Source organism: Blennius ocellaris (genome assembly GCF_963422515.1).
Source record: "Blennius ocellaris genome assembly, chromosome: 10".
In the NCBI taxonomy this organism is placed as follows: domain Eukaryota; kingdom Metazoa; phylum Chordata; class Actinopteri; order Blenniiformes; family Blenniidae; genus Blennius; species Blennius ocellaris.
This window is the reverse complement of record NC_137659.1, coordinates 22,790,186-22,817,276: the sequence shown is the minus strand read 5'-3', so window position 1 is coordinate 22,817,276 and position 27,091 is coordinate 22,790,186. Positions and strand designations below refer to the sequence as shown.

General features: G+C 44.8%; 1 pseudogene across 1 annotated transcript in view; it reads left to right on the top strand.

Moving 5' to 3' along the window:
• The window catches only part of LOC308135563 (phospholipid phosphatase-related protein type 4-like), a 31,185-nt pseudogene extending 16,054 nt beyond the window's left edge, over positions 1-15,131 (top strand). Inside the window, exons 7-11 of the transcript in view lie at positions 1,101-1,236; positions 3,563-3,788; positions 7,303-7,918; positions 12,414-12,568; positions 14,149-15,131. The product of the transcript in view is annotated as a phospholipid phosphatase-related protein type 4-like (transcript). The remainder of the gene's footprint in view (positions 1-1,100; positions 1,237-3,562; positions 3,789-7,302; positions 7,919-12,413; positions 12,569-14,148) is intronic.
• Positions 15,132-27,091: the final 11,960 nt, after the last annotated feature.

Below are 27,091 nucleotides of genomic sequence, written 5' to 3'. Positions count from 1 at the left end.
ACACACACCAACACAACCTGCCTACACTGCGAATGCTCTGACTACTGAGATGTGAGGCAGCGATCCTGAACAACAGATATGAGGCAGAAACACTGTTACCTTAAAGCAAATGTGCGTCTTCGGATGAGATCCAGGTGTTTGTGACAAGTCCTTCTCTGGTGAATCTTTTCTCGCTTGGTTTGATCAAATTTAAAGCCGAGGATCAAACGCAGGCAGTTCAGGTTTTATCCACGTCAATTAGGACAAACTGATTAATGTCATCTGCATAAAAACGACTCGATACAATCGGCATGTTTTCAGTCACATTTCAAGCCTATCAAGACAATTGGTGCCAGTTGGATGATTGAAAATATAACTTAAGAATAATCCCAACACAAAATCCACACACTGTAAGATCTTTTCACTGATTGTTGATGTAGATTTCAGTTATTAACTAACAATCCGTCTATGACTTTAATGTCATTTTGTAAGTTGTCCATCACAAGCAGTGATCCCAGTGACACTCTAACATGACTACTTTTTAACAGTTTTTTTAACAAGTAATCTAACATATTACTATTTCCAAACCAGTAATCAGATTAAAGTTACTTATCCAAGTTACTGTGTGTTACTATTGTCGCGTCCAGCAGGACGTTGGAAAGGACGATGAGTTTCTTGTCTGTAAATCTGCTTTAATACTGAACAGAGCCGGCAGAGATTCACTGGACTGCTCTTCCTTCATTCTCCTCCAACCAGGCACACACACACACACACACACACACACACACACACACACACACACACACACACACACACACACACACACACACACACACACACACACACACACACACATATACACTCACCTGACCCGCCCCCTTCTCCACTCTCAGCCAATCACATGCCTTCTCACTATAACGGCGCCAGAGCATCACATTTTGAACGTTCCCTGTTTAAACAATAAAAATATGGTTTTATTTATTTGTTTACTTTCAGATGATGTCAGAGGGCAAAAAGGGGAAAACACAGTTCATATCGATTCATTTCAACATCGCCTCTCTGACAGATTGCCGTGGCGTGTGTGTGTGTGTGTGTGTGTGTGTGTGTGTGTGTGTGTGCAGGGTGTGTACGCAGTGGGGAATTTCCAGCCCAGTGAAGATCGCTCTCGATGCCAACCAGCCCCCCCAATCCTGAGAGAGCCCCCCCTCTCCTCCTTGCCCAATGTCAGCCAATCAGCAGTCAGCAACAGCCACCCAGGTAAACCATACAAACTGCACCTCTGCTCAGAGTTCAACAAATCATCATCACTGCATGGGAATCAAACTAAACCTGTCATTTCCAAAGTGCTTTCCATGTAAATGTTCAAATCACACAGTCTCGGCCTGATTTTTGAAGCTCCTGTGCTAAATGACACGCTTTAACGAATACACTGTGACATCCCAGAGACGACGCCATGGGCGACAGCATGTGCAAACAGTGTTCACATGACGGTTTTGTGCTTTATTTATTCTGCATTTATTCACTGTTCATTCACTTGAGTTCATCTCTAATGGTTTGAATCCATAAAATACAAAAATATAGAGTTATGGGAACATTACAGCAAATAAACCTGAATTTTGCACCAAAAAAATTAATCTAGGATGTGATTGGTTACAAACTCAAAGTTTGCTTTACGACACAAACAATATCTTGTAATATAGTTCATGAATAAGAGCTGTGGGGACCAAGCGGAGGAACGCTTCCATCTGAATCTGGAAGAATATGATTAAAAAACCCACCAACACACAGAGACAAGCACAAGATAATGCATGAAACTGTGAAAGTGAAAGGAAGACATTGGATTTTCATCATGCTACTGTGACTTCCAGCTATAATGTAAATTGTATTTAATTAATCTCTCAGAATGCACATGTGGCTTCGCATAAGAGAAACGTGTGACGGCACAAATGACATTAGAAGAGCTCAAATTCAGCAAAATAGTGCTCACATTAACGCAGTTAATCAGTAAATCCCATAAGAACAGACTGCCCAGATATTGTAACCTGTGATTTTATCATGCTGTGCGGCTGAGTTACTGTACCTCCTCTGCTGCTGGAAGCAATTAATGCATCAAAGGAATATTAATATCTGATTATCAACAGCGTTTAAAAGGTAAATCTGTAAGCGAGTGTCCACAAACTAAAACAGGCTTGAAGTGAAAATCTTGGGTCAGCTCACAGAAAATGACTAAAAACACATGACTAAAAAAGAAACAGCACAAGAGGACTTCACAATTAAATTCCATTCACGTGAAAACAATAAACTTTTGCTGTGTTTTGGGAGGTTGATTATATGACAATAGCATTCAGAGTCCCAGGGACTGGAACATCTTTAAAAACAGTTTCCAAAGTGCAACGTTTTCCAAATGCTTGCTTCGGTTTGGGCTTTAGTTTTTCTTTCCTTTGTCGCTGTTAATCAAGACGTTGTCTTTTGGCCTGTTTTAAAAGAGTCATATTATTCAAAGTTCACTTTCTAATGTGTTTTCCAACAGTAATACTTGTTGCTCCACAAGTGAAGAAAGTGTCATTTCTCTCCCTGACTTGTTTCAATTTTAAATAGTGTGTGTTCCAAAGAGTGTATCAGAAATAAAACCCCATATAGTGTCATCGGGGGTTTAGAGCTGCCTCTTCCCAATATGGACATGTGTGGGCGGAGCTTGTGCAGCTCACAGAGACACAGCGGATTCTGAATGCAGCTCCTAAGATCCAATATTCTAATGGAGGAAAATCAATGAAAAGCTGGATTTGGGGCAATGAACTTTGAATAAAACATTTTTGGACCAACGAGACCATGCGAAAGTGTTGAAACACTGGAGAGTTTAAAAGCATTAAAGGCATCATGTTGCCTTTAAACTTTAAAGAGGTGCCTTTAAAGTTTAAACTCACAAGAAACCTGAACTGTGAAGCAGGGTTTTCTCTTACCGAGGTAACTTCAGGATTTAACCCTGGCTTTTTAATGCTGCTTCACTTCTTACCGGGTTTGAATCATTATGGGAACTTACCCTGGACAGCTAAGCGAGAAGCAGGTTATGTTCTGGATAAGAGAACTCAAGTTTCAAAGCTCCAACCCCTGACCAGTCAGATCTCTTGGAAAGTGAGCTGCCCATTCTGAAGCTCCTGACTGCTGTGCTGATCGTTAGAGGGGCGACTAGAAAGAGATGCAATCTTTGTGAGATAATAAAATAAATCCTCTTCACTGAGGATTTGAATGGATGTTCTTGTTCTTGACTTGTTGCCACGTCTGTTTAACTCCAGGAGGGTTGACCTGCAACAATGAGCTTGATAATAAACCCCTGTGCCGTACTGAGGTGAAACTGAATGATCACGCCTGACCGTTTGTATTGTCCGATGAATTGATACTGCATAACCTCACAGAGTTCACAGAGTGGGTCGTTCTCTGCTTTGTTCCTTCCTGGCGTTTGCTGCTGCAACAGGGTATTTCTCAGTAGAAATTCATGTGAGATTTTATTTTAAACATCACAGAACTTGACTGTGACAGCGACGCTCCACTCGCGTGCTGACGGTGCGTCGTCCACCTTCCACAGGCCACCACAGCCTGGCTCCCAGCCAGCCGGAGCCCATCATCACCAGGACGTCTTCACACACTCTGTCCCCGGACCAGCCCCTGCCCATCCTCACTCGCAGCTCCTCCTACCGAGAGCCGTCTATGTCCATGAAGAGGGCCAGCGCCGAGGTGGAGGTGATCACTCCGTCCAGTCCCCTGGGCAACAGGGACAACATGATGACGTTCAGCAGCAGCACGCTGCCCAGGTCGGTCACTTGTCACCTCCCTCACATAGGCAGGGGTTTAATGTGGGAGCAAAATACATTGAAATCCCGCAGTGCACTCCGGAAGTGTTTGGCCAGCGCTCATTTGTCCTGTTGCCTAGTCACCCTTTGTAGCGTGCTCACTGAAATGTGTGTAGGTGTTGTTGGAGGAGGTTTCTACCGTCTGCTTGAAGACGTCAATGTACTAAGATTCACCATTCAGTGGAAATTCTTCAATCGTCTCTTACAAAGTGCTGTAAAACTTAGTTAATTCAGTCATTTCTACTTCCAGTGAAGGAGATGTGCTCCCTTCCTGGACGTGTTTATACGTTACTGAGTGTTACTGTCCTACGTCACAGTGTGTTCTTCACATAAAAGCATGAGTTTTCCTCCACTCTGGTTGTGTGTTTATAAATAGTCCCTGTCACTTGCTGTAGTTTTCTTTGTACACGGATGCTTTTCAAGTAGTTTTTCAAATCTTATCATCTTTAGATACAAACATTCATCACAGAGCCTAACTCGGAAGAGGAGAATCAGAGAACCCAGGTGTTTATTTGGTGTGAATAACACCGGTCACTATAAATCACGACAACTCAGAACTTTGTCTCCCGTTTTCTAGTAGTTCCATCTATTCAAAATATTTAGTTTAGAAGAAAACATAAAGAGACACAATCATGACAGTTTATGGTCACATGCCTGATAAAGGGTTAAATATTGCACAAGGAAGGTTCAGTACTTTCTGTTTCATTCAGTTTGTACCAAGTCAGAGTTTATTGTTGTTTCACCTGCTCCGACATGTGACGTCTAATATACAAATGGATATTTGTAAGAACTCATGCCAATATGTGAAACTTCATCAACTCCATTCTCCAGAGCACAAAAGCTCATACAAGGTCTATTTCAATAAATAGAATTTCACACAAAGGCTGTGTAAATAGGCAAGGTTTGTCAGCAGAGTTAGAATCTAAAGTGAAAATGTAGAACAAGAATAAACCCAGACGTGACGTAACGTCACAAGGACTGACTGCCGCGCAGAGGAATCCACTAACATGCACACAGGGGGAAGCAGAGGAAACGAGACAGAGGTGGGAACAATCACGGAAACGGGAAGCTGAAGACAACACCAACACATGAGCTCCTGAAAACACAGACATCTTCCCCATAGAAGATGAAAACACGATGACTAACCCATGACAGGGCGAGACGGCGTGGGTCAGAAAACAAGGCTGATCAGATTTTTTTAAAGGCGCATGACAAGATAAGACAAAAGAAACACGTATGACAATAAAAAATTAAAAAAAGCTGTGATATGATTTGGACAAAGACACATGGACTGGAGACAGACGTTTTAAAAGCTAAACCAAGGACTAAAGAACAGGACAATGACAAGACGTCACACGGGACAGACCCCAGGACACATCAGGAATCAGAAAGCAGCACAAAGACACAACACATGATGAGATACAAAGCAAAGAGGAGGGATCAGATCGGCATTCAATCACAAAGGGAATGATGAGGACCCTGAGAGACGTGTGAGTCCTGATGGTTTGAGGGAAATACGGTTGTAGAATCAGTATTCATCATCAATTCAGCCTCAGTATCCGGTGGCCAACCGACGCTCTTTGCCTGTCAGGTTCCGTTCTTTGATCCAGAACTGAAATCATCTTCCAAGTATTAATAGTTCTCCTGTCAATCTCAGAGTTGGGCTTTTCTGAAGTCGTACTTAAACACACCACTGCAAAGCACCGTGGACCACAGCCTTCCTCTCTCTCACTTCACAGTCGTTGCTACGCTCCTTATGGCAGGTCGGGCGAGTTAGACCGTACAATGGCAAGTAAACAAAGGCTCTCTCTTTTTTGGGGGGTCAAAAGTATCTACGTTTGTAGCAGCAGACACATTAGTGGTCAACCACCGGTGACCAGAGTGCAGGGACCATCTGGAAATTACAAACCGCTACAAAACCAATGACAAATACCACAAAAAATGCCAAATAAGGCGACTGGTTCTCCTCAACCTCCACGGGAGCAGAAGATAAAAACCCTGCTATTGTGTGTTGGACCCCTGTAATGAACGACTGTGACCTGTCTTTAAATGAACAAACTCACTGAATAGAGGAGTGAGAAAAGGAGCAGACCGTTGTCTCATGCTGGTCCAGGTTGAAGCCTTTACCACCTGAGGTAGATCAAAGTAAATAAATAAGTGTCAGTAGTATGTGAGATGTTGAATAACTCAGAGGACAACGGGAATGTGCATTCATCACTACTGCAACTACTCAGAGTTTTACATTTGAAGCTTTTTGTTCATGCTGTCAGAGCAATGACTCTGACTGCACATCAGCCTCGGAATAAAAAGTGCCCTTTCAATAAATACCAAGAGTCCAAAGCTGGACTCTTTACTGTGCCCTCAAAATGTCCAGACACGTCAAAATGAGAAGGCCTCAGCTGGATTATATAAACCTGCTCGCGATAACGAATCTCTACACAAATATCTGTGATGATGATGGCGTCTTGAGTGGAATCATCTTATGGTTCATAGATCGTGTGTCATCATTTCAGATGATGGACTTTGGCGTGAAGTGAACCTGTGGTCCAGCGGTCCGAGCCGCCCAGAGCTGGATCGGCTGGAAAAGACAGAAAAGGAGTGTACTTATAAAACACTCTCTCATAACTTTATTCTGCTTCCAACTGTCCTGCAACGGAGATACGACTCGGCCAATCATCTTGACATCAGATGTCAACAGAAAGGCTCATAAAAGAGAACTGAAGCTGCTGGATGAGGGGAACTTTAGTTTTTTTATTATTCTGATATGACTGGTAAGAAGCTGAAGACTCCAGCTTCTGGGTGGCGTCTTTACTCGAGAAGATGGAGTTCAAGTGATTGGAGATCAGGGGGTCAAGCATCAGGCCCAAGAGGCTCCAGCGTGGCCAAACCGCCAAGGAAACTCTTACAATTAAAAAGTAAAAACATAGTTCTTTTTTTGTTTTAGCTCAGTTTTCTGAAGAGGAGCAAACACAACCCGACACTGAGAGCTGAGCTGAGATATCAGTGACACTGCCATTAACACGAGTTAGCTCCTTCGTCAACTAGCGTTAGCCTCAAGCTGCGCTGTTTGTAAAAACACCCATAATGCAACAGCTATCGGAGAAGTTACTAGTTAATTTCGCTGTATTTTGCACCAAAAGGTTTCATTGAACTTGGCTTCATGTTGAGGTTGTGGCCATATTCTGCAGTGATTGTTTGGTTTTGTGACACTTTGGTCATATATATTCTGCACCACAACAAGAACTAGCCTAAAAGTTGTAATCTAAAGGTTATTATGGGACTATTTTACCGGTGAAGTTGTGCAGAATGTGGCCCCTGAACTGAAATATGTTTGACACCCCAGTTCTAGATGATTCAAATTTGTGCAACCAGCCTGTCAGACCATGCGACTCATGCGTGGAAAGTTCAAAACCCCCGGCTTACGTTTGTATTGATATATAAAGTTTGACTTTAGTGTTGTGATTTCTTCCTCCAGGTCCCACGGCGGCTCCTTCGTGGAAGAAGGGCGCATCCCGCGGCGCCACGCCTCCATCCATGCGTCGATGGACTCCACGCGCTCCAAACAGCTGCTCAGCCAGTGGAAGAACAAGAACGACAACAGGAAGCTGTCGCTGCAGGTGATGGACGGGATCCGCCCGGCCCCGTCCTCCTCTCCTCAGAGGAACATGGAGCTGCGCTGCTCCTCCGAACCGTCGGCCATGGGCCTGGAGGCGGAGCTGCGCGGGGGGACCCACCTTCCCATGGCCCCCAACCAGGAGGCGGAGCTCCGCGCCGGCGGCCACATCCCGGCCCAGTACATGAAGCTGGCCGCCAGCTCGGTTCCCATGTCCAACCACAACCACATGGTCCACAACGGCGGCGCCGGCATGGCCGGGGGGGCCCGGGTGTCCATCCAGTCCAGACCCGGCTCCTCCCAGCTGGTGCACATCCCCGAGGAGGAGAACCCCGCCTGCAAGGACCTGGAGAGCGAGTCGGAGGACAGCATGATGGACGGAGGAGGGTCGGTGAGGGAGAAATGGCTGCGGGTGGCGGAGAAGACCAGCATCCCCTGCAGGCCGCTCAGTGCCGGCGGTCAGCCTCGCCTGATGCAGGTCAGTCGCTCGCTGACTGCTCACGAGCCAACGTGGTTACCAAAGGTGACCGTCTTCAGCCTACTTACCGTCTTCAGCCTGCCTACTTTGGTGTTCAAGCATTGTTTGGGAAATACAGTTGAATATGGTGCATTTTTACGCTTTCTTTAAGTGTGTACAGGAGTGACGAGAAAACTGTTTTTCATCCTGATGGATAACACAGCAGGTTACTGTGCCCCTCCCCCGTTCTGTAGACGGCAGCTGGCAGGACTCTATAGAGAGCCTCCTCCCTGAACCTCCTCCCCCCTGAACCTCCTCCCCCCTGAACCTCCTCCCCCTGAACCTCCTCCCCCCTGAACCTCCTCCTGAACCTCCTCCCCCCTGCACCTCCTCCCTGAACCTCCTTCCTGAACCTCCTCCCCCCTGAACCTCCTCCTGAACCTCCCCCCTGAACCTCCTCCCCCTGAATCTCCTTCCTGAACCTCCTCCTCCCCCCTGAACCTCCTCCTCCCTGAACCTCCTCCCCCTGAACCTCCTCCCTGAACCTCCTCGCCCCTGAACCTCCTTCCTGAACCTCCTCCCTGAACCTCCTCGCCCCTGAACCTCCTTCCTGAACCTCCTCCTCCCCCCCTGAACCTCCTCCCCCCTGAACCTCCTTCCTGAACCTCCTCCTCCACCCCTGAACCTCCTCCCCCCTGAACCTCCTCCCTGAACCTCCTCCCCCCTGAACCTCCTTCCTGAACCTCCTCCTCCCCCCCTGAACCTCCTCCCCCCTGAACCTCCTTCCTGAACCTCCTCCTCCACCCCTGAACCTCCTCCCCCCTGAACCTCCTTCCTGAACCTCCTCCTCCCTGAACCTCCTCCCCCCTGAACCTCCTTCCTGAACCTCCTCCTCCACCCCTGAACCTCCTCTCCCCTGAACCTCCTTCCTGAACCTCCTCCTCCACCCCTGAACGTCCTCCCTCCTGAACCTCCTCCCTGAACCTCCTCCTCCCTGAACCTCTTCCCCCTGAACCTCCTCCCCCCTGCACCTCCTTCCTGAACCTCCTCCCTGAACCTCCTCCCCCCTGCACCTCCTTCCTGAACCTCCTCCCCCCTGAACCTCCTCCCCCCTGCACCTCCTTCCTGAACCTCCTCCTCCCTGAACCTCCTCCCCCTGAACCTCCTCCCCCCTGAACCTCCTCCTCCCTGAACCTCCTCTCCCTGAACCTCCTCCTCCCTGAACCTCCTCCCCCCGAACCTCCTCCCTGAACATCCTCCCTCTGAACCTCCTCCTCCCTGAACCTCCTCTCCCTGAACCTCCTCCCTGAACCTCCTCCCCCTGAACCTCCTTCCCCCTGAACCTCCTCCCCCATGAACCTCCTCCTCCCTGAACCTCCTCTCCCTGAACCTCCTCCTCCCTGAACCTCCTCCCCCCGAACCTCCTCCCTGAACATCCTCCCTCTGAACCTCCTCCTCCCTGAACCTCCTCCTCCCTGAACCTCCTCCCCCTGAACCTCCTCCCCCTGAACCTCCTCCCCCTGAACCTCCTCCCTGAACCTCCTCCATGAACCTCCTCCCCCCTGAACCTCCTCCCTGAACCTCCTCCATGAACCTCCTCCCCCCTGAACATCCTCCCTGAACCTCCTCCCCCCTGAACCTCCTTCCTGAACCTCCTCCTCCACCCCTGAACCTCCTCCCCCCTGAAGCTCCTTCCTGAACCTCCTCCTCCCTGAACCTCCTCCCCCCTGAACCTCCTTCCTGAACCTCCTCCTCCACCCCTGAACGTTCTCCCTCCTGAACCTCCTTCCTGAACCTCCTCCTCCACCCCTGAACCTACTCCCCCCTGAACCTCCTTCCTGAACCTCCTCCTCCACCCCTGAACGTTCTCCCTCCTGAACCTCCTCCCCCCTGAACCTCCTCCCTGAACGTCCTCCCCCCTGAACCTCCTCCCTGAACCTCCTCCTCCCTAAACCTCCTCCCTGAACCTCCTGGAGCTCTCTGGTGCCCCCTAAAGGAGGTCTGCCACACAATCCAGGGCTGTAGGATGTACATCAGAGCTGAAGCTGTTGAACAGGAGAAAAAAAAATGTTAATGAAACAATATTGTGTCACAGTGTTGTGATGTTGTGATGTTGTGTCTGGAAAACGACACCATCAATGTCAAAGTAAGATGTTCAGCTTTCAGTGATTCAGGAAAAAACAGACAAAACCAAAGAGGAGCAAACACTTGAGGCCCTGGTGGTGTCAAACAAACGTGTATGAACATAATTAAACAAGAAGGACAAAACACTGTTAAACATTGCAAAGAACACATGCTGCCAAATTACTGCCTGGGATGGATGGATGGATGGATGGATGGATGGATGGATGGATGGATGGATGGATGGATGGATGGATCACTGTTAGATGTCTTATGTTAACAAGAAGCTTATGAAGATGATGATGATGTGATAAATAATATTTGCAGGCGCCTCTCTCCACTGCGCCATCTAGCAGTTACAACAGTGTATTAACAGTAAAAACAATACAAGAGAGACTGGCCAATTGACGTCACAAAGAATCTGCAGTTTTGAACAGTGGTGTGCAGTCAGGAGCAGCGGGGCTAGCACTGCTAGCACTGCTAGCCCTATCAAAAAGGATTTTTCTTTTTTTTTTAATAATTAAAAAGTGACTCTGAAATCTGTGCCTGGAATCAATTAGTGACTTTAGCAACTTTATCCAGACGACGACTGGTTCTAGTGTGTGGCGCTCAAATCTCCTATGTCCCCTAAACGCATCACAGCTCCTTTCCTCGGCTGGGGCTAGCAGTAGCTTCATTGCTAACCTCTGATGGAAGCTGGACGCGGCTATTGGGTTAAAATGTTGAGTGGCAGTATCATCAGCCAATCAGATGTTGATGTGTTATTGACAGAACATCTTAGGACCAGCAGAGTTTCTAGTGCTGGTCTGGGTGTCGTCATTGAAATGAGCCTGACTGATTGGCCCATGTGGAGGTGGTGATGACACTCTGTTATTTTATGCTACTCTGGAGTGATGGCGGCTAACTTAACATCAAGATTGGATGATAGCCAACCTTTTTCAAGGTGCCTGTTTGCAGAAGAAATGTAAATTGTGAGGTGAAGAAAACCGACACCAGAAATGTAATCTACAAGTGATGGTGATGCTAGTTTTTTTTCGTTACTTTCTCTGGATTAGTTTGGCACTGCTTTTGCATGTGGCGCTGTTTTTTGATTGTAAAGTGGTTTTCCCATACAATCGTGCACACAGACGGGGGGGGGGGGGGGGGGGGGGGGGGGGGGGGTTGTGTTTTGTTACTGCTGGCCCTGACTGAAACACCACTGCATGCTACTGGTTTTGAACAGATGGGTTTTGAGTTATTAGTCATCATTGAATATTATATTTTCAAGCCCCAATGCTCCTCATGTGATCAATTCTCTGCAGTTGTTTGATGCTGATTGCCTAGATCGTGTTCCATCAAGCGTCGCAATGCGCGAGCACTGTAACTTTGTCTGCTGTGAATTTTAACAATCTAATCCTGCCAAGTACCCCACCCCCCCTTCATAAAAATAATGGTAATCAGACCACACTATAGTTTTCTGCACTGTAACGGATTACATCTACAATTGTTTTGTATCATAATTACCGAAGGTGGTTAAATGTAGTCTGTTACTCAAAGTAACATGAAGCAGGAGATCAGCCTCTACGTACATTTTGTTAATGTTAGTTACACTTGCTTTAGGCTTGAGCAATAAAACATCCTACGAGTTTTGTTTTTTATAAATCGTAATTAAGCTGGAATGCTCAATGTTATTCTGATGTATGATGGCTTTTCAAATTAAGGTATCAATTTTCATGATTTATTACACAATATTATTACATTTTCTTAAATAAAATCGGAGAGCACCAACAATTTGTAATGACTGTTGCAATATGTAACAAGTTATTACAAAATGCAACAGCGTTTATTAGAAAATGCAGCAGATTATTACAAAATGTGGTGTCATTACATAATGAGTTGAAAATGTTTTACATTATTGCATATTGCACTATTATTACACAATGCGGCTCTACACACCCGCGTTTTGTAATAGCTGTTGCAATATGTAACGAGTTATTACAAAATGCGTTAACATTTATTACATGATGCATTCAAGAATTTTATTACAAAATGCAGCTTTATTACATATTGAATTGAAAATGTATTACATTACTACATATTGCACCGCATTTACATAATGTGGCGCTACACACTTATTTGTATACGTTTCAGAAGGTCGGGGCCAAAAGCAGTGAATGAAGGCCTTGTGGGTAAAGTATGAGGGGTCAAGGGACAGACGCCACAAGCAAAGTAGGGACTGGACAAATGCCCTGACTGTCCCCAGTGGAGAGCCAGAGACAGGAAACGATCTCCTTCTTTAAACAACTATCAATCCTTAATGTAGTCACGTGACAAAATCCAAGCTTTATTCTGTGAAACTGTTCTGTTGTTTGTTTAGCAAACATCCCTGTTGTTGTGTGCCTGTCATTCTCTCCAGGTGATAGCCTTATCCAAGCAGCAGGGCCTGCTTCACTCCCCCCGGTCAGAGGACGGCGGCAGCACCGTCAGCTGCACTGGATCCATCCGGTACCGAGCGCTGACGGACCAGGACCCTTCGCCGCCCGCCTCCACCAGCGGGGCAGTGGGAGGTTTGTACCGCCCAGCATGAACAAGAGTGTTTGCGAAGGCTTGAAATCCCCACAATGCATATATATTGGTGACGTTTTGTGTTTTTCAGGTCAGAATCGTATTTCTTTTTTCATTGAAATCCTATTTTCAGGATCTACTTTTTTTTTTATTATCCTTCAATCTTTTTTTCACTTTCAGATCATATTTTTTCAGTTTCAAACTTTTGGCCGTGTTCTGGCGTGGGGGGCGTGGCGCTGACTGAGGCGGGCGTGGGCTTGTGAGTGACAGCTACATACTGCATTGACACCTAAAAACGTCTTCCTGAATGTTCCCCCGCTTTATTATATTTTCTAAAAAAAAAAAAAAAAGTTGCATTTCTTACCTGCACACCTGCAGGTCGGCCCGATGAGGTTGGACGCCATTGTAATCTGTGATACTGATCTGCAGTCACAGTCTTATGTGGAAATAATATAATAATATAATAATTATTTCTTTAAGAAGAGGTGTTAAACTTAAGAAAACAATTTGGTATATTTTACAGTATTTATATATTGTTATCTGCTAATTGCTCTAAACAGAATGTGAAAGTGAAGTGTGCCCTCGGCATAACTTTAACTTTTAACTTTAACTTTCACAGCTGCCAGGTGAATACAGTGTGGAGAGAGTATCTTTCAATAGACCCACTGTTCCTGAAGGCAACATATTTAGGAAAGTCCTGAGTTTTCTTTATGATGCTGCCGTCGCTCACAATCCTAGTCCTTCTCAGTAGGAGCCCCCCCCCCCCGACTAGAACAACGGTTTGAAGCTGAAAATAACCACAGCAACAGTAAACAAAGAGTGGAACGTTCCGTAGCTCAATAAAGCAAAATAAAGAATACACAACAAGAGAAAATATTGTCACGCTCCCTAAGTCTCTGCCCAGATAAAGTCTCTTCCTCGTGCTTGGAGCGTAGCGTGGCGTGGCGTGGCGTGGCGTGGCGTGGCGTGGCGTGGCGTGGCGTGGCGTGGCGTGGCGTGGAGTGGCGTGGCGTGGCGTGGCGTAGCGTAGCATAGCGTAGCATAGCGTAGCGTGGTGCCGTCGTTCCGGTTTCATAACGGCGTCCCGTAGACACGAGTCCATTTCCATTCCCCTGCGGAGGAACGGTGGTGGAGGGAAGTTGTGATGAAACCTGTCGATCTTTGAGATGACGGTTTCACTCTGGACCGGAGAATCTGGTTTGTATGGCGGCGGCCAAAAGGCGCTCAAGAGAAGCACTGAAAAACATTCTTTCAGTCGTCCAGCAAGCTAAAAAGTGTGGCCTCGGCCTTTAGACTCAAATGTTTGAGTTCTTTGCCTCGTTTGAGAGGTTTGTGTCCGTTGGTCGTCGTTTCCCTCTGCGCCTCTGGAGTCCCGGTCGGTCCTTGACCTTGGCAATGAGCGATGATCGATGTCTTTTTTTATTTGAACAACTTTCCAGATCAGATTGAACTTTTGGACTATGTTGGGAAAGAAAAGTTGTCCACATGTTTGTCTGCATGTGTCTAAAGACAGAAGCCACAAAGAGAATGGAGCCACAAAGAGAAGTTCCCTGACGGGCCGCCGTGTCTCTCTCTTGCTCTTTCAGGAGGAGGGTTGGAAAGAAGTGGTAGCATCGTGCGCGTGGACGCCCACCCAGAGTCGCGGGCCAACAAGCCGGTGGTGAAACCTCCGAGCACTGACGGGAGTGGCTCCTGGCGCTGGAAGCCGCCGGAACAAAGGGGCTCCCTTCGACAGTCAGCCTTCACCCTCAATGACCTGAACCGACACACCGACAGCTGCGACTCGCTGAGGGACGGCGGCTCGGTGGACGGCAGGAGGAGCGTGGCCGAGACCGAAACCGAGAGTGAAGCGGGTGGGGATGGCGGGGGAGGGGGCGGTTACACCAACCACCCCCATGTCGTGCATCCGTTACACCCCTTGCACCCAAACAATCCCAACAATTTCCAGCACCCGGGCTTCAATGTTAACAATCCCAATAATCCCAATTTCATCAACGCTCAGCCGAATTTCAATCCCAACTCCAACAGTTCCAACATCCCCTTCCCTCCCAACGCCGGCTTCGCCGCCCCGTTCCACCCCCACCCCCAGGCTGTCACCACCATCAGGGTCACCCCGGTGGAGGTGACGGCGGCCAGCAGCGACGGCGGCTCCGATTGCCAGTCGGTGGCGTCGTCCAGCCGCGAGTCCACTCTGAGGAGGAAGAGCAGCAGCAATACCGTCCACGTGCAGGACCGCGGGCCCACGCCCGACCTCCACAACAACCACCGCCTCTGTGACGACGGCGGCCGCCTCGACAGTGACAGCAGCAACCGATTTCATGAAAACCTTCGGAATTTTCAAGAAAACCCCCTTCATTACCCCAACCAGCCAAATCACCCCAGTCATCCAAACTACCCCAACTACCCCAACCACCCCAACCACCCCATTCACCCCAACCACCCCAACCACCCCAGCCGGCAGCTGCAGGGCTTGTATGGCCGCCCAAGTCCAACTCCGCCCCCGACCTTACCCCGCCCAATCCTGACTCACACCCCACCGCCCACTCTGGGGCTGGCCTATAAAGAATGACTCTCCATATGAAGTTGTTTAGCCGGGGCAAATTCTCAATGGACACACAAAACAGAGTGAGTCACTGAGGGTTAGCCAATCAGAGGCTGTGTCAAAAGTGAGTGTAGAGACCCCCACCCCCCTGGACACCCCAAGCTTCTCATTCCACCTCATATATGTTAATTTTTGACTCTCCTGATTTTTTTTTATTAACCTGATCATGTGTTTCAAGCCAATCCTTCTGTGTTTAATAATGCCAATTTGCAACAGGTTGAAGGTTCAGTGATTCACAATCCAAAGTGGACTCAGCCTGAATCTAATAACTCTTAACGCCCAGCTAACAGACAGGTGTCTGGACCCAACGTGGACGAACCGAGTTCCACACAACTGGGTTCTCCGCGGGTCCATTTACTCCCTTTGATCCCGCGCTGCTGGACAAGGCAGCCACATTTTTTATAATTCAAAGCGACGGCAGTCGACACCAGGACAACAGGCTAACTGGAGCGCTGCCCCCGGCGCCTCGCCCCCCACGGTGAGGATCAACATTTATACATATAGTACCATTTATACCCTGTCGTAGAATGCAGGTGAGACTAATTCATGGACCTCACAGACTCCGTTACCATGACTGTGAGGTGGTTTTTTTGTACATACTGGTGGGAAAACTGAGCCCGCCATTGGAATGAGGAGTGGGCGACGTGGAGTCCCGTCTGGGCAATAACAGTATCTCTTAGCCGGTGGTAGTCGTGTATTTGTGTTGTGTGAGAATATCACGGGGCATATATTGTGTTTTAAATATAGTAGAAGTAAGTGCTCTATTTTTTACCATGCTGTGTTTTAATGGTGTGCAGTATAACCTTACTTATCCTGACTGTGTAGAAGCTGTACTGTAACCTGCTCATGTGCAGCGTGCGACTCACCCGTCCACGCTCCAGTCCAAAGACTAAACAGAAGCATTCGTTCAACAGGTTTCAATTCACCATGTCATCAGTGCTATGAATGTAATGACAATGCAGTATTATGGCCACTGTTTAAAAACAAAAGACAAAAAAAAAAAAGTTTAATTTTTATATTGAAGTTAGTTTTATGAGAGTAAAGTTTTATGGCGAGAAAGAAGTAGATTGTACAAAGTTAAGATGCACGACGGGATCAAAGTTTTATTAAAATTAAAAAGTACATTATTTATTATGAGACAAAAGTGTCACTTGGAGGAAACACTAAAATTATGAAATGAATGATATGTTGTTAAAGGTGCAGTGTGTAGAATTTAAGAAATACCATTTTGTGCTTTAGAGGCAGCCGAGAAGCTAGACTTTGCCGATGTGAGGCCGGCTCTCCAGGAAGTGGAGGAAATATTCAAAATCCAAACATTTGATGACCCTTAAAGGTGCAGTATGTAGGATTTATGTAATACCACTTTATTGCATTAGGCGGCAGTAGTGAGTTTGTTTCTTTGCTTATTTCCAGCTACTATTATATTCACCTGGATACTCTAAACTCTGCATTTAAGGCTGGACAGGCTTGACTTTACTGTGTAAACCTACAACGGTTCACACCAGGACTTCTGATTTCTTTTATTAGCTCATTTTAAAATTGTTTATTACAAACTGCAAACTTATGAAAAGGGTAGATATTATCCAAGAAAATAGTTTTGCAGGACCTTTGTGCAGCATAATTCAGTTTAGGAAGAAAGTACCAATCCATACAACATAACTCAATGAAGTTTGAAGCATCGTGAAAATGTAAAAAAAACAAACAAAAAAACCTTGTGATTATTACTTGTGATCATTTTTGCACGTGCCACACTATGTTTACTTTTTGGAAAATTACCAATAATTAGGTTTCATCTTGCAAATTTAGTTTGTAAGTTTTTATTAAAAACAAAATCTCAACAATATCACAAAAAAACTCATTGATGGTGTATTTTTAAAAAAACCCAACATATTTTAACCTGAGCGGCTGTAAATTGTATACCAGAACATTTTAGTTTAAATAAGTATCATATGTTGCTTCATTTATATACAATAACTTTATACTGTGTTTAAAACCACACAATTATTTGGATTGAGCAGTTTTGTAAAAAAAAAAAACAATTTATTGACAAATTTGTTGGTTTTCCCATTCCACAGTGGCCCTATTACTCCAGATCTCAAGTATTGCTGTACTATCAATCTACTTTTACTTTAGTATTTTGCATGAGTGTTTAAATTCATTGAGCATTTATCATATCATTTGCGAATATACAAATTATAGATGTTAAAGGCAAAAAAACAATATTTTTTTTTACCTTTTTGTACATACAGTAATATTCTAAATTGAAGCGACATAACTCAAATGTTTACATTCTTTATTTAACTTAGTGCCCAAGTGCCATCAAACAGAAGCGTCTTGTGGCTGTGGGCTAGTCACAGAGATACCCGGGGGGGAGGGGGGGGGGGGGGGGGGGGGGGCAGAAAGCACAATTGATTGGTCAGCTCTCGCTCATGTCCAGGCGTCTCTTTGCGTCAAGCTGCAGGTTTACAAGGTGTGGGGTCGGTCTGCGGAGATAGTGGGCCTTCATGTTCACACCACAACAAGTCACTGAAAATGTTTTGGAAAACGTCTGAAGGTACGGAATCACAGGAGGGCCAAAATTAAAAGGAAATAAATGTGGAAATATAAAAACAATCAATAATACAAAAAATATACAGAGGTAGTCATGTTCTTTTTCTCTCTTGTCTTTGCTTTTTCCATGTTGTCAAAGCTTCTCCTGTTTTGTCTTTGTCTTTTCCATTTGCTTTTTCTCATTGAATTTACTGGCTGAGTCAAGCCGCCTGGAAAAGATCAAAGCAATGCAATGCAAATCAGCAAAGGCTGTGGGCGGGGCTAATCAGCAAGGGCTGTGGGCGGGGCTTTCTGTTCAGGGTGACGAGTCGCATAGTGGCTATGTAGCATGAAGTAGACGCATATGGACGTTTATTTGAATGAAAAGAGGGAGGAATTGAGAAGAGGCTACTACACAGCCCTACTATTTCGCCTTAGTCACACAGTCAATACATGTTTCCTCTCAAGTCCCAAATGTCGTCTCTCGTTCATCAGTAAACCTGGAAATATAAATATGACGAGGAGTGGACACGCCCACATTACACCAAAAACCAACATAACCAGTGGATTCTTAATCAAACTAAGTATTTGTTACCAAAACAAAGAAATGATAGTCAAATTATTGTACAAGAAATAAGAAACGTGTAAAAGGAAAAATAAATTAAATACTTCAAACTTGTTCTTAACGCAACAGGGCCATCTATTGGCATGAGCAAACATTGCTCAACATGACGTCCTTCAAGCAGGAATCATGTGATCAGTTATCTACTGGCAACCCTGAACAGGAAGCCCCGCCCACAGCCCTTGCTGATTAGCCCCGCCCACAAACTGATTTGCATTGTATTGCTTTGGTCTTTTTCTAGACGGCTTGACTCAGCCGGTAAATTCAATGAGAAAAAAGTGAATGGAAAAAACAAAACAGGAGAAGCTTTGACAACATGGAAAAAGCAAAGACAAGATAGAAAAAGAACATGACTTCCTTTGTATATTTTCTGTATTATTGATTCTCTTTATATTTCCACATTTATTTCCTTTCAATTTTGGCCCTCCTGTGATTCCGTATGGAGGGAGTCAGTGTGGCAGGAGAGCAGGCCGCTCCTGGAGACAGGAACATTTCATAAAGTCAATGTGGAATGCAGCTAAGACAAAAATTTAAATAGATTGTTCATTTACAAATAATATTCTGAAAGCTTCATGGAGCCGCTTTTAAAAAGTGGCCCCAACGTGGCTCCTTGCCGACGCCTGGTTCACGTCCGACTCTTCTGCGTGTTTTTATTACAAAGAAAAAACTAGTGAGAAAACTCAAAAGGCGGTTTTCACTTGGTTGTTGCCGTGTGAACAGGACCGCGAGCTTCAGTACAGCAGTTAAGTCGTTAGCGGAGGATTTTCCAAAAATACGAAAACACTTTTTAGGAGTTGAAGCAAACAAAAAGTGAAGCCTGGAGAGTTTTGGACTCACCCTCCAACACTTTGAAAACCTCTTGCTTGAAGCATTTCTGGACGCCTGACCAGGAGGAAGATTCAGCTGACGGATGTGATGTGATGATGTTATTATCATTTTTACTGGGAACGTGAAGAAAGCAGCTGCGGAGGCGTGTCTTCAGTGGAATCCGCTGACAGGACCCACATCCTCACATTTCAACATTTACAGTAGGACGATGTGTGATAGTTGAATGTGACTCTCTGGGCCTATTGGTTGTCATCTGTAGACACTGTGGCTGGAGAGGCAGGGGGGAGGGGGGAGGGGAGGGGGGGGGGGGGGGTGACCCTTGACCCCAGGATCACCGAGAGGCCCGGACCAGGCCCATATTTCATTCTGAACTGTATGTATATTATCACAGAACACATATAAAACATGAATAGGGCGTTTTTACTTCTATACAGTGTGGTTGACTCTGACTGAGAAGGATTCCGTGAAACTAAAATTAATGTGGTCAGCCGGTCAAATAGTCATGAAAGCAACAACAACAACAACAACAACAACAACAAAAGAGTTCAGGAAATTATTTCCAAAGAACAAGAGCGTCAGCAGGAACCCAGGGTCACTTTATGGAGACGATCATTTTGCTACACGTGTAAAATATTTTTATGTGAGTGCGATTTGAGTACTTTTTGCAAAGATATTTGTCATTGTAATAATAATCAAATATTGCCAAAATCTCTGTGACGGTGCCACGCAGGAGCAGCACAATCACTCACTCGGTGACCAGCAGTTGTGGGTTTTGTATTATAAAGGTTTTGAGCTTATATGTGACGGTTTTATTTATTGTATTTATGTAGTTTTTTTGTTTTGTTTGTTTTATTTTATGGGGACCAGACCACACAGAGTTTAAGGGAAGAGGGTGACTGAATATCTGCTTGCAGAAGAAGGTTCAACAGTCGTCAGCTGTGTGGAAACTATTTAATGAGCACAGTCACATGTAATGGAGCTTTTGTTTCACTAAATCTTCTTGAAAACGGCTCGTTTTTTAAAAATACTATGTACCACCAAGAGGATCTGAACATCTCTGTCATTGCCATGAATAATGTCGAAACCAGTTAAGTTTGTAATTCAATTATGCTTTTCATTTATACAATAAATTATTCAAACCTCAAGAAAAGTTGCAAATGTTTTGCAGAAATGCTTCCAGGTGTCTGTGAGAGGAGGCTGTGGGGGGGGGGGGGGGGGGGGGGGGGGTCCAGCCACCCTGAGGTCGGTGGTTCCATTCCCACTGACCAAAACTCACCATCCACCTCCCAAAGCTGTGATACCATGGAGTTAACAACTATCAAATGTATCAGCAAATTAATCTGAATTTGAAAAAATCAATATGAGAGGATCAGTCTCGAAGTCAAAGGAGATTTAGAAAAGATCACAGGACCTAAAAAGATGTTGAAGCCGCTACAGAAACACTTCTTACCACAAGAAAAGCAGCAGTGTCTCTGCTGAAGGTTGAGCCGCGTCACACTTCCTTTTCAAAAGCGTTAAAAATAGACGCAAATCCTTTAAGACGTGAACGATTAGTGTCCATTCATCTATCAGCCTCCTCTCCTTCCTGCACTCTCAGGTCTGCTGCTGTAGCATGGATCCGTTTCTCAGCCTATGACCGTTAAAGTGAATGATTCCATCTATGACACAGTCTTTCAGTGGATCACACAGTAGATCATGAATCTCAACTGTTTGAAGACTGTGAGACAACATTTACACATCTATTGAAGCCGGTAGTGAAACTGTGTCACTATCCTGGTGAATCTCATGAGGGAGTAACGGACCACATCTTTTTCTCCAAAGTTATTTATGGAGTTATTTATGTGCAGTGCACCATTCCAGCAGGACTGCACACTACAACCTTTTTCACAATAAAGAAACATCAACAGCAAAATGACAGATGTGTTGTAATGAGAGAAAAATCTACCTTTGAATGTGAAGGTTTGTCGTTCTGAACCAGCAACGAAGCAGAAATGATCTTTTCTCCAAACGCTGATGAACGTGGACACCGTGACACCGTAACCCTGCGGCGAGCGAACAACCTCGACCATGTGTGGATATGTCCCTCAGCGTCGCCACGGACAACAGGTCTGTTCTCAGGGGATGATGCGGAATCAATACATAATAAATAAATCAAACTTGATTTGAAGGTGGAGAAAGTTGCACCTTTAGGTTCAGTGGAATGTTCTTGAAGCAGGGGAAGGTTTATTTAAAAAAAAAAAAGCTGAACAGATCTGAAGGGAAGGTTTCATACACCTGATCTTGTTTATTAACGTTATTCAGATCAGGTGGTCTGCAGAAGATTGAGCAGGAGGAGAAGGAAACCATCTTCATGGACTGGTTCTCTTATGGCCTGGCTGCTTTGGCTATGCCTAACAAACCGTACGCCCGATGTCTGACCCTGGTCTTCCCCCCGTACTGGTGACTGTTGGAGAATTGTCCTTGAGGTTTCATTAATGAGCAGTTTCAGAAGTGGATGAGACATCGGGATGTAGTGGACGGAACAGACGGAGCTCTGCACCAACAGGGACGTCAGCCGGACAAAGACCAACGACACTTTTCATCCTGAACCCTGAGATCAAGATGTTCCAGCACCACATCCTGGCACAATGCTGGAAGGACACCAGTTCTAACCAAAGCTCAGGTCACACAGACACCGGTCCTTCCTAAGCTTCCTAAAGCCCGACAAACCTAAGGGCCAATCCCAATTCTCTTTTGTACCCCTCCGCCTACCCCTTAGCCCTCCGCCTCCGCCTTCCCCTTCAAAACGAGGGCAAAAGCAAAGGGATAAAAGTTTCAGCCCTTAGATTTGGGACCTCCCTCTCCCTCTGCTCAGCCCCGCCCCTCTCGCTCCGTCTCACAGTTATGACGTCATAATACAGCAGAGCTGAGCCACGGATGTTTGTTGATTTTCCAGCAGGAGCGTCGTCCTGCCGTCCCAAATTCAACGTGTTGCAGCAGCTTGGCTGCTTTGTTTCCACATCAAGGTGAAGAAATAGACGGAGACATGGATTACTTCAGTTTTTGTATTTGGACTTCAGAAATATTTCCTCATTCACCATGTGAAAGCGGAGGAGCTTCCTTGTTTGCTCGGGGGTCCCTGTTTTCAAAACACCATATTAGAAGACTTTGGAACTATACAGTGTAATAATAAAATGTTATAAACACGGTCTCTATCAAACAAAGACACACGGAAGCTCCATACGGCAGCACTACTGCCGCTCTTACTAGTGTAAAACACAACAGGTTTATATAACTTTAGAAGTGTATATATGTGAATGTTACTAGTGTAAAACACAACAGGTTTATATAACTTTAGAAGTGTATATATGTGAATGTTACTAGTGTAAAACACAACAGGTTTATATAACTTAGAAGCGTATATATGTGAATGTTACTAGTGTAAAACACAACAGGTTTATATAACTTTAGAAGTGTATATATGTGAATCTTACTAGTATAAAACACAACAGGTTTATATAACTTTGAAGCGTATATATGTGAATGTTACTAGTGTAAAACACAACAGGTTTATATAACTTAGAAGCGTATATATGTGAATGTTACTAGTGTAAAACACAACAGGTTTATATAACTTTAGAAGTGTATATATGTGAATCTTACTAGTGTAAAACACAACAGGTTTATAGAACTTTAGAAGCGTATATATATATGAAATGCGAGTTCTTCGGCACCATGTCCTTCTACCCCTCTGTTTAAAGTGTGCATCTGTAAACGCTTCGTTTAGAGGGGTGAATAGCCCTTCCCCTCACCCCTCCGCCTCTGCACAATAGTGAAATGGGACACAGCCAAATATCTGCTCAAATCACTATTACAGCACATCCAGTCCAACCACAGGTCACAGGTCAGTTCTGCCTGAGCTCACTGTTCTGACCCAAACAGTCTCTCTTCATACGTCGTGCTCAGAATGAAAACACAACGCTCTGACATTCGTGTTGGAGTTTCAACCAGAGCTGCAAAAACAGTCAAGTAAAAATACCCAAAAAGTTAAATTCACAATGACTCGTCCTTTGATCGGCATTAAAAGTGTGAATTGACCTTTCATGTGGGACGTAAACGTGATGCTTGGGTTCTGAGCTCAGACCTAAATCCTTCAGGCCGGTGTCCACGGCGCTCCACTGCCACTCCCAAGCTTGAATTCTGAAGTGTTTCCACGATACGAGGCCAGACCCAGGAGTAGAACCATCAGCGAGTGTCCTGAGGCCAGCTGGAGGTTATTTACTGTGAATCCAGGAGAAGATCCAGGACAAGAGCCAGAGGATCAGCAGAACCACACGTTTGAAGTGACAAACGGGGAACCCTGACATCAGTGGCGGCCGGCCAGCAGAGGGTGCCACCCCCAGGTTATCCCGCTTGGTAGTCACGGCAACATGACGATCAACAAACGCGTGTGTGAATCAATCAACTACATTTTGGTTCCCGTTCAGGTGTGAAGGCCGGCGGATCTCGTCAGAACTAGTGGCGGGTGACTTCCCGCTGGTGAATCTAAAGGTTCCTAATGGAAACGTGTCGGGGGAGGGGACGGCGCCGTCTAGGGAGGAGACTTTCCTGTCGCGAGGAAGTGGTCTCAGTGTCGGAGCTGACGGCAGACATGAGAACGGGACAGTGCCAACTCATAAGTATAGTGATTACAAGAACACCCTGAACGTCGGAGGCTGATCATTAGTGCCACTGAATCAGTGAAGCACAAAGCTCTTCCAGGAAACCGCGGCTGGGAGCAGCTGTGTGTTTACTGTGGAATACAGATCTGTTTTGCTGAAGTGTTGAACAATCACAGTGGTGTGAGGTCACTTTCTTCAATCTCAGCCAGCAAAAAGAAATGTTTGAGTTTTTGAGAATGATTGTAAAACAGAAGCTCGTTGTCCTCAGTACCCAGCAGAATCTCGTAGAGAAAACAAATGTAAAGGGGAATACTGCTGTGATGCTACTAACCTTGGGTCGTTTGTAATCTGCACCAGAGTCATCACGAAATGTTCATTTCACATATTTCCAAAGAGCCTCCGTCAATAATCAGTCACACACAGCATCTGGTCATGACTGGACAATCGACAACATCTTTACAATTCTGATTCCATTTTCTGCTTAATGATTCATTTCTTTGTCGATTCTCTCCGGAGTGGATGGAAAACACAACATTCACTCAAAGTTTCCCCTGCTGTGTGCAAATGTTCCTGCACGTCACTCGTATTTCCTCCCTTTGATGAAAAATCCACTTTGTAAAGTCTTTCAAGTTGCCCTGTTGTCGTCTTTTCTCCTGGAATGGAATCGTTTGCAAAAATGGCAAACGGTTCCAAGGAATTAGAAGACTGGGCGCCGGATCTCAACATGAACAGGTTTTTGATCCCCATTCGGAGGACTGAAGTTAATGACAAGATTTAACCCCCAAATAAGCCAAGAGATGCCAGTGCGTTATTCAAGATGGCCGACAACATGGCCACTGTCGGTGGGCGGCCGTAGTACATGATGGTGTGCAGAGCGGCGTGATCATGCTCTCAATAAAAGCTGAAAAAATGTGGTTTGAGGAAGGAGTACAACATTGAAATAGCAAAATGTGTCAAATAGAGCCTTAATCCAGATAAAATGCCGCTGATGCAGATAAAACCACGGCCTGGTCAAGACCAATAACAAACCATAATGGAGGCTGAAGGTCGAATGACATGACATGGTAGCAGAACTCAAACTGCCAACAGCAGTGTCCACAGTTCGTCTGTGAGCTGAGGCCAGCCTCATGTTTAGGTGGGAGGATGGGGGGGGGGGGGGCAGTAAGGCAAACAGAGCTGTCAGCAGGAAAAGTGGAGCTGCTGACCTGAATACAGCGACTGACTCACTTACTGTCTCCTTACAACCTCTGCTGAGCTGCACTCATGTGCCTCCGTCTCTCCAACCATCTAACCATCCTGCTGCTGCATCCTCAGCTGGGTTTCCATGGCGATAAGATGAGAGCGAGAGAGAGAGAGAGAGAGAGACAGAGGGAGAGAGAGAGAGAGGTGGGTTTGTAACACATTCCTGAAAGAAAGACACACACACACACACACACACACACACACACACACACACACACACACACACACACACTCACACTGCAGACGAGGCTTTGATTGGCTGGTCAGAAATTCACCATGGCAACTATGGCAGAGAGCTGGGGATGGGATTTTATACTGGAGTAAATGGGAGGAAAAAAAGCTGCTAAAACAGCTTTAAAAACCCTAAAATGACGAGGATTTCTAAAAGAAAAAAAACCTTAAAGGGGGGGGGGGGGGGTACAAAACTGATTTTAAACAGCTAAAATGTCAAAATTGTCTGGAAAGTGCTGGAATAAAAAGGGATCTAAAATCTAAAACCAGGTGCAACACAGCTATAATTGTACTGGAATCGTTACCATCCTAAATTGTATTTGAAACTCCATAGATGCAACATAAGACACAGCTAATGTTCATATATCATAATTATATTTGCAACTTTACAAGCTGTGTTCGTCTCATTTGAAAGGTTAAACGTATTTTGGTTGAAGGTAAATTTGACTCGGTGGAAAATCACTCAAATGTCTGTTTTGGTCATAAAGGTGTGAAAAGCCTGTTTCTACATGAGCGCTATAACGTTGTTATTGTGAAACACCGCCCCCTGCTGGTCAAACACCAACACTACTCCGTTAATGTGTTGATAAAACAAACAAAAGTGACCCGGTCAGGGTTGTGGGATCAAAGCTCTGTTTTGGTTCAACTCTTTGCTCTACTATCCTATTACATGATAAACTTATTGTAAAACACACTTTTATAATGTTGCCGTCACAAAATTATATGAAAATTTTTTTTTCAATGTTAAATGGCGGCTTTGAATAAAGTGATGATTCTTTATAATGTGCCAGATTTCCACTTCACGCTAAAAAGGTTGTTTCCATGGCAAAGTAAGGCCAGTGGTGGCGCCAGATATTAATACGTTTATGAAGGAAAAATGTGCTTGGCAGCAAATTATAATCTTCACACATAAAAACATGTAAATAAACCTTTTTTTTTTTTTTTTTTGTTAATTTAAATCACATTTCTCTGGGGTGCCATGGGGGCTCTTCATTATTATTGGATTTCATCCAGTGTTAACTTAATTTAAATACAATAGAAATCTGTAGGAAATGAAGTGAATACAGTTCAGGGCTCATTGGTAGTTTGTTGGCATAAACAAATGTTGACAGTATTACAGTTTATTCATATATTTCATTTATTTATTTATTTATTTATTTATTTATTTTAAATGCATGCACCTAGCGCCCTCTATGGACCAGCTGCCACTGTTACATAGTTATCCTTCAGATTTCATTACATTTTATACTGGGACCATTGTATTGAGCTAGTTTTTTGGTTTTTTTTACTGTGCGAGCTAAACTGACGTCTGGTCAACACTTAATTTTCCGTAACCTGGGTTGTTCACAGAAACGTAAAACGTTTTTTTGTTTTTTTAATAGTGATATAAAAACCTTAATCATTAATTCTATTGTTAATCTGTCATTAATCATGTGACCAGGACCAAATAAGCTAATGATATGCCAATAAAGTGATATAAATATGTTTTACAGCCTTTATGATGACTATTTCATCCAGCATACATTTGTCTCTTTAACCAAACTGCAAAAAGAAGTTTTAAATTCGAATTAATACCGTTTTTTTGGTGTGTTATTACATTATTGGCTGCAGTTATTACATATTGAAAGGATTATTTTTTTACATGAAAGCAATAAATCAGCTTTGAAACCTGAATCAGCTTTAAAATATTTAAAACTTCATTTCAGCAGAGTCCATGTTATTTTTATTTATCCCAGAAAATATTTTTAAAGCTACTGATGTGAAGACCTTTTTGTGAGAGTTGCCTTACATTCAATTAAACTCTCCCAGTTTCAAACTGAACCTGTGATCATACC